This window comes from Cinclus cinclus, chromosome 3 (assembly GCF_963662255.1).
Source record: "Cinclus cinclus chromosome 3, bCinCin1.1, whole genome shotgun sequence".
NCBI classification, from domain to species: Eukaryota; Metazoa; Chordata; class Aves; order Passeriformes; family Cinclidae; genus Cinclus; species Cinclus cinclus.
This window is the reverse complement of record NC_085048.1, coordinates 77,726,440-77,734,110: the sequence shown is the minus strand read 5'-3', so window position 1 is coordinate 77,734,110 and position 7,671 is coordinate 77,726,440.

The window sequence follows — 7,671 nt, the reverse complement described above, 5'->3', positions numbered from 1 at the left end:
ATTTGATCCTGAATACCTTGCATCATCTTTAATGTTCAACTTCATTATCATCACCAAATACTATTTTAATCAGTAAAACAACATGGTTTGAAGATGGTTATCACAATGTTTTGAGGATTTTTTTCCTAAAGGCCTCAGTATTTTTGTCTTTTGTGCCTTTTTCAGCTTATTTTTTTACCTTTTCCCTCTCCCCCCTTGACCACCAATGGATACTTGCCAGCCTGCTCAGGAATAAATAGATCCTCTCCAGAAATGTGGCATATGTGAAGAAGTTTTTTTGTTGCTTTATTTTAATTCATTTGTGGTTTCTCTAAAAAGAGAGTAGCCATTTATTTCTGTAGCTGGTGTGTTATAAATTCATTATGGCATGCTTTTTTTTCTAGAAATTCTTGATGTTGATTGTTAATGCCTGGAAATGGGCAAAGGGGATGACCCTGCTTTATTTTAAAAAAGGTGCACATATGAAACCTGCCATGTCTTTGTGTGAGATTACTCAGAGGTGCTTCAGTCTCCTGATGAGGCTTGAAGATGGAACAAAATAAAACAAAACAGTTAAGAGAGAGGTTTAAAAAAAAGGCAACAACAAAAAAACTTCTGTCAAAGTTTGTAACTTGTAAAAAATCTTTGTTGACTTAAAGTCACAAATTACTAAAAGTAATTAAAGTGGAAACAGCTTTAGTGGGCAAAGCATCTGCTTGGGAATTTCATGCCTCTCATCAGACTAAACAGTATTTCATTATGAAAAGTACCTGTTTACCTTGTATGCATTAAACAACAGCTGCCAAGTGTGGCAAGTATTATATGTATACCTATGTATGTACATAAAAAAAAAAAACAGATCTCAAAACATTTGAATAAAAAGAACCATGCAAATCTGCTTTTCTGCTGAGTTCTACGTCCTTTGTATTTTCTACTATACATCTTTTTTTCCAGATCCGTTATTGAATCTTGCATTCTTTCATGGAGATTGATTTCATTCTTCTTTTTAGTTTTAGCATATGGCAGTTGTAAATGGCCATCCAAAAACAGCTCAGATACCTTAGCAGAGATTTCATGAAAATCCACTCATTTTTATATGAAGAGTCCTAGAAGCAAAGTTGCCCTAAAGTCATTGAATTTTAAGGTTCTTAGTTTAATTGTATCATTTGCTTAATTTGTGTGTTTGTTTTTATCTAACCTTTTTTATGTGTTTCAGCTATTTTGTTTCAAGTTTATTTGCTTCCTGAACAGAGTTAAAATTTTGAGTCAGGGTCTGTCTGGACAGGATATCAGAGGTTGTCAGAGTCCTAAAATTTTGTGGTTTTGGTTAAGGCAAGAAATTTGAAAACAACATCAGTTCCCTTCTGGTGATAGACAGTGATGTAGCTGGACTCTCAGCTGGTGTAGGGAATTGGTGATAAAGAGCATCTGCTCTTGACTGTGCCAGATAATTGTGGCCTTTAACTTGGAGTAGTATGGTAGCTGTTCACTTCATTGTAGCTTCCAGAGTGGATTACCTTGGGATTCTTTTGTGTGTGCTTGTCACTCGGGAACCATAGCCAGACCAGAAATGGAACCCTGCATGCTTGCCAACAGTGGTGATAATCAAGTGTGTATCTGCACAGCACCTTTCACAGCAGCTGCCTCCTTTCCAAAGGAACATTTCCAAATTTATGGTCTGGGTTTCAGCTCATGAAGCTGGTGGTGCAGGGCCTGTGCAGCAGGAAGTCTGCTTCTCCAGCTCTGGCAGCCACAGAGTGTGGACAGCAGCAGCCTCACTGGCAAAGCTTTCTAGTAAGTGCTCCTGGTTCTGATGGATCCAAACCAGTACCTACTGACTCCTCATGTCATTCTGCAGTGTATCTTTCTTTTGGGCAATGGTGGAATTATTATTTGAGTATTATTGAGTATTAACTATTATTGACTAATTCTGATTTTTAAAACTCATGAACCTCCCAAGTTATCCCTGAATATAAAGACACTCCAAAAACCACTGAGACTGTCATACATAAAAACACAGAATCTCAGAACAAAATGCATCTTGAGTCACATTGTGTGAATTTGGTGTTCTGCTCTTGTGGGCCCAACCTGTGTTTAACCACAAACAGAAACACTATGTGATAGAGGCAATCTACCTACCTGTTGTAATGCAAAGAATACTATTTATTTTCAAGGTGTCTACAATTTTGCAGGTAGAAGTGGTGTTGGAGCATTTCATAGAGGCTATCTAATGATGGAGAAGTGCTAGTTACCCTCCTTACAAAGTTTCTTACACCTGAGGAAACAGAAGGAATGTGTTAAACTGGTTTGTCCTGGTGAAATGAAATGTCTTGTTCCCTTGCTAACATTCTTTTGACCAGGACCTACCTCAGGAATTCTGTTTTGTTTGAATGTCTTAATCAGCAATGGCTGTCTGGATTAGCTGATCACTGTTTAGTGCTAACAATAATTCATAAAGAAACTCTATAAGCCAGGAGATCTAGTTACTGAATTTTGTTGCTGCATTTTTTTTTCTCCTTTTTAGTGTGTAAAACTTGGATACCAGAGCACATTTCACAGGATTGTGTCCACACAATTCTGGAATCTCTCCAGTTGGGGAGACTCCACAGTCTCTCTGGCTAATCTGTTGCAGTGCTCAGTCACACACACAGTACAGAAGATCTTCCTCGAGTTCAGGTGGAGCTTCCTGTGCATCAGTTTCTGCCCATTGCCTCCTGCCCTATTGCCTGGAACCACTGAGCAGAGCCTGGCTCCATCCTCCTGGCACCTCCCTGCAGATACTCACAGACATTGATGAGCTCCCCTCTCAGTGCCTCTTCTCGAGCCTGAACAGCCCCAGCTCCCCCAGCCTTTCCTTTTTAACAGAGGTGCTCCAGTGCCTCAGTCATCTGTGTTACCCTCCACTGGAGCCACTCCAGCAGCTCCATGTCTCTCCTGTCCTGAGGGGCCCAGAACTGGACTCAGCACTCCAGATGTGCCTCACCAGGGCTGGGCAGAGGGGCAGGATCACCTCCCTTGAGCTGCTGGCAATGCTCTTCCTAATGCACCCCAGGATTCCATTATTCCATTGGCCTTCTTGGCCACAAGGACACACTGGTGGCTCATGGATGGATTGTTGTCCACCAGGACCCTCAGGTCCTTCTCTACAGCAGGTCAGCCCCCAGCCTGTGCTGGTGCAGGGGGCTTTTCCTCCCCCCGTGCAGAGCCCTGCACTTCCCTTGGCTGAATTTCAGAAGGTTCCTCTGTGCCCATCTCTCCAGTCTGTCTAGGTTCTTCCAAAGGGCTGCACTGCTCACTGGGGCATTGCCACTCCTCCCAGCTTTGTGTCACCAGTGAATTTGCTGCAGAGGTGTCTGCCTCTTCATCCAGGTCATTGATGAACAAGTTAAACAATACTGGACCCACCACTGTCAATCTGCAATTTCTCACGTGTTCCCAGATGCCTGGGTCTCAAAGCCATGTTAAAGAAAACTTCGTCCCACCAAATACTAGAATTGGGGACAATATATGAGAAAGAGAAGCTCAAAAAGAAACAACTGGTCATTCAACGGTTCACTTATGCCACACACCTCCCTAAAAACCCCCCAAAGACTAAGTGTTAGGAATGGTGCTATTTGTATTAAGTTTGGATACAATCTTAGCAGAGGGCTCACCTTACTTGAGGTGTCTGATGGCTTTTTCTAATTGAGAACACCAGCGCAGCTGCCATGATATCAGGGCTATCCTTTTATTTTCGTCCATTCTGGAACTAGCAGTATGAAATAGTCAGGACTAGAACTGGGGTAGGGTTAACATCCTTTCTGGAGTTTGACCGCTGAATGCTGCAGTACCTCTCCTAGTAAATAGGTGACATGAGCTCATTCCCACCTGGTCCTTATTTTCAGCTTCGGAGAGTAATTTGTAGTACAGTCGCTGAAATGGCTCATGGCTTTCTAAGATCTGAATATTGCAGGTTACAGACGACTTTCTTCTGTGGCATTTAAGAATAAATAACACTGTTTATTTCTTTCTAAAACGACACGCTGAAAGGACCGTTTTCTCAGGCAGGAGTCAGTCTGAAATGCATGCTCCTGCCACAGGATGGCAGCAATCCGTCACCACTGAAGCATCGCTCTGTCTGAGTGCTGCATCTCAAGATGAAGCCCAAAGACAAGCTAATCACAGGCCATCACCTTTGTGGGGGTAGAAGGAACGACTTTGTGTACACTCACTCATAATTAATTTGAGCTGTGGCTTACAACGTTTGTTATAATGTGATAATTTGTTCAGCTACAAAAGCTGGCCCTAGGGATGAGCTCTGAATGGGATGAGCTCTGAATACTTACTTTTATAGCAGTTGGTATGGGAGTTCATTCTGTGGAGGGTTGCATGCTGAGGGTAAGGTAAGTAATCCTTTTTAATGCTCCCCCGTGAGTATGTATTTGTATGTATCAATTCCTCTGAGGGGTTTTCACCTTTAGGCATGTGTTTCTTCTTCCTAAGGCCATCTGAATGATACATGGCTACAGTGTGATGCTCATCTGCAATATACCTTCTGTTTCCCTGGAGTTCAGGGCCTGTTTGAAGACATTCAGTGCCTGGAGCCAGTAATTACTATTTTCATGTGTAGGTACAACTACTTACAGCAAGTTTGAAAACAAACAATAACGTGATTTATTTATTTTTTCTTCTGAAATAATAACTTTTATATCCATGCATCTAAGTCAGTTGTAGCAGTCTCGGGTTGCTTCTGTGGTCACTGATTTGCCCCAGCACTGAGTAGAAGACTCTGTGAAAGCCGAGGGGACTTTATTGCCATAACCATGTAAAGGATCTTGTAAAATTAAATTATTCTTCAAAGCCCTTACTTCATGAAAGCTGAGCCTTTCTGTTAGAGAAGACAGTTTTAAACATCACAAAGTGCAGGGGCAAAACAGGATTTGTAGCTAGCAAGCTCTCTGCCCTGGCAGACAGTAAATCATGCTGCCCCCAGCCAGGGATACACATCTCCCTGTCCAGCACCACGGGAGTGCACCCCAGCACTAGAGTGCAAGTCAGTGTCTCACCCCCAAGCCCAATAATGATTACAAACATGAGCTGTGCTAATCCTAATGGTGCTTCTGCAGAGGTGTCTCAGCTTCTCACAGAACCAGAGCTATCCTATGCCTAGGGAGCACTAGAGACTAGAAACTCCTCCAGCAGGGCATAAAGCCAGGGATGAGCCAGTCTGCATGGTGGCTGATGTGAAGGGGGGTGTGAGGAAGGCAAGTGACAGAGAGAAAGCCCTGGACTTCAGGGGAGCAGGCTTGAGCTCCTTCAGGCGGGGTGCTCAGCTTCACCATGACAAAGGTAACAAAGTAAAAGTGTAAGATGAAGGCAAGTCTTAGCTTCACCATGAGCAACAAACGGTTGCTATAAATGACAACTGTCTTGCTGATAATATTCTCATATAACTCAGTAAGGAGAGTCCAGTAGTAGAGAAGGCACAGGACTTTCTCAAAGCTGTTAATAGCACTCTGACAGGTAGACTTTCCAGACTTTCCTGTCTGCTTCTGCTAGTCTACACAGCAATGTATCAATGTATCAATTGCTGTTCCAGATCAATCAATTCTTTTCCTTGCACAGATGATGGAAAGCCTTGAGAGTCTTTGCCCAGCTGTTTGATGCCATGTCCCTTTGAGGTCTGAGAAGTCATTTTCAGGCATTTGAAGGAATATATCCTGAGACAGTGTAATACTGGGATGACACATTTTTATATCACCAGAGTAAATAATCTGAGGCTGTTACAGGAATAATACTGACAGAAGAAAGACTTGTGCTCCTCTTTACTGCAGAACCCCTTTTCCCATGTTGTGGGAGACATACTCCTTCCAGTGTTGGCTGCTTGTAATGGGGATAAATTGGGGCACATCCAAATCTTAATGACAGAAATCATACTCTGGTGATGGGTGTAAAGATGCTTAGAGTCAGAAAACAAAACGTGGAAAACCCTGAGGGAGGTAGAAAAGGCACAGCTGAGATCTACCATCATTGAAGCTGTCAGGCCAGAGGTGGGATGAAGGATCTGTTTAACAAAGCATACCTCCTCATTGCTGAGATTCTAGCAGGTATACATAAAGACAGGGAACTATTGAGCTATTGGCAAGGTCTGTACTATCCCACGTGGCACACAGATCTAGGTTATAGATGTAAAGATTTAGGAGAATAGTTGTGAATTAGGTGTGTTCTCTCAGAGCTCTCCACTTGCTGTTCCTGCAACAGCAATGCAGGCTCCTGAGCTGTACACCTCATCGTGTGGATGGCATCAAGAAGCATCTGATAGGAGAGTTCCTTCTGCTGGTCACACAGGTCAGAAGGAAACGCTTCTTGTTCTTGACTAACAGCTGATTGCAGTATTGGTATTCTTCCATTCTCAGTCTCCTGTTGCCATCAGTTTTCATTCCCAGAAATTCCAAACAGAGTAGAAAATTCAGCATTTCTGCAGAGAGCCATCTTGGCTGCCATGCTGTGAATTGCTTCCCTGGGTGTTTTGCTTGGGGAAAGAAGGAACATCATAGAGAATGGAGACACAACCTTCTGTCTACTTGCTATTGTTTTCTGCGTTTACCTCTGTCACTTGAAATTACACAGATGTCTTTCAGTCTTTTTTCTTGCTCCAAGTGGAAGTGAATGTTCAGTAGTAGTAGTGCCACAATATGGATAGCTCTATCAACTCCTCTTTCTAGTCAGGATATTAGAGAATCAGTTATTGTAGCCTTTTAAAGGAAAGTTCCAGTAGCCTTGAGCTTTATAATTCTCCTTCTCAAGAGATCACATGTAATTGAAAGCATTATGAGAAAACAAGTATCTCTGACCCAGTATCAGAAAAGAACCTTAAAACTCCCCTCAGGTGCAAGCAAGTCTCAGATCATTTGGCTGAATTGTGGTCAAGCCCAGAGACTGACAGGGATTTTTGGGTTTGCCTGGGAAAATAAAATGTCCTTTGTGAAAATCCTTGGCACCCTTATGGTGAAAAATGCTGTTCAAATTTTATCCTTTATTTTTCCAGTTTGCACTGGTAAAGTGACCTGAGAACTGAAAGTATTTTAAAAGCTCACTGCTTGTGTGTCTGTGAACAGTGATGGTCTCTGTTTTCCCTCAGCAGATACAGCCTTGGCTGACCTGCTCAAAGGATTATGAGCAAAAGTGGGCAATGTGATGAAGTGCCCAACTCTTTGGCCATGTCAAGCTCCAGTTTGCATGTATCTCCTCACCTCTTCTGACCTTGCTTGGTAGCATGTGCTCTTGCCCAAGTAAGCAGCCCATTAATTTATACACCAGGCAAACAGCCCTGTAAAGCTGATACTGCTTCTTTTGCAGTGCTGAAGAATTTTGCCATTCATTTACACTATCAAAGAGATTGTGATTTTCAGGCAAGCCATTTTGAAATCCCTGCTGGAGTTCTCTGTTCCTGTTTCTTCTCTAAGAAGTCACCTGCCTCCTTTCTTTCCATAAATTCATCTCGGAGCAGAGTTCCTGCAAAGAGCATTGATGTTTTAAAACTTTCCAGGGAAAGAAGAGACAGTGTTTTCTCTTCTGTAGGTCTTATGTTCTGCTGAAGCTATTCCTCTTGTAAAATGATGCATTCATTCACTTGGAAAAGCTCTTTGTAGCTCCATAGTGTTTTTCAGTGGAAGTTACTGGTACCCATTACCTTTTTTTTTCAAAACTTTT